Raw genomic sequence first — 1,263 nt, forward strand, 5'->3', positions numbered from 1 at the left:
TGACAGCTCATGGCAGGAACAAACGATACGACATTCAAAGGCGTAAGATCGCTGTACAGTTCACACACTACACAACTTTCTCTTTTGTAATTGCCTATCTTGTGTCCACTGGTGGAGAGTAATTATGTACATTTACTCAAGTGTTCTGCTTAACAATTTTGCTGCCATTTTAAACATAGCTCTAGTAAGCAGCTGCCAAATTGTCCTTACCTTTTAACGTGGGCACGCGCACGCATCGTGCACAATCTGTGCGCGACTCATCTAGTAGACTGTAGACTCGGTGACAAGCTTTCGAATAAAAAAAACCCCATTGAAATAGACATATCCGTTGCCACGCTGTATTCCTGCTTATCCGCCAGTGTTTACATGAAAAAGCATTGAAAAAAGCCAACTGTGCGCTATGGTAACAAGTGGACACGTTCGCGCACAAAACGCACAATATGTGCGGGGATCATAATCCAGGCGTGTAGAGACTGGATCAAAGTTTCCAAACGCAAAAATCCGATTGAAAAACGAGTGTTCCATCGCCGAGTAGCTTTCTCCTCTGTTACACTGTAAACCAACGGAGGCGGGACTATGGCCCAGGCTCAGACCGGATACGGAAAGCTAGATCCGGTCCAGACCGGAAATGACCGGATACAGTTAGGGGGGCGGGCCTAAAGAGCCAGAATCAGCGAAAATTTGCGATAATACTTTTAATCCTTTCATAATGATTAAAGCTAATTAAACTTCCGGGTTCGACGGGCATGGCACCGCGGTACAGCGGGAAATCTACGGTTTCTACGGGCATCGCCCAGAATGAGTTAATAAGTACAATTGAGGTACTTTTAATTTACTTGAATATTTCCATCGCTTGATATTGTATATACTTCTACTCCACTACACCTCAGAGGCAAATATTGTGCTTTATCTACGATTATTTGAAAAAGTAATTACTAGTTGTTGTGCAGATTTAGATTATTAATTAATACAATTATGAATATGAAATGTAGCAAGTCATTAATTATCAATTATTTTCCTTTTTTTTTTTTTTTATCCCATGATTTTGTAACCCATTTTTTCACCCAGTGCCAATTGCCTAAGCTATGTAATCCTGGGCTCTGCTCTCCCTTTGCCTTACTTGGGGAGACAACGGACTGACCTCATGCTTCCTTCTATGCATGAGTTGCCCAAGCTGCTTCTATTCACCTGACAAGGGTATGGACGTACGGTAGCACGTGGAAGGAACACGTTATTCCAACCAGTTCATTTCCCCTCCATCAT

The sequence above is a fragment of the Nannobrachium achirus genome (genome assembly GCF_963921795.1).
Source record: "Nannobrachium achirus genome assembly, chromosome: 7".
Classification (NCBI taxonomy): Eukaryota; Metazoa; Chordata; class Actinopteri; order Myctophiformes; family Myctophidae; genus Nannobrachium; species Nannobrachium achirus.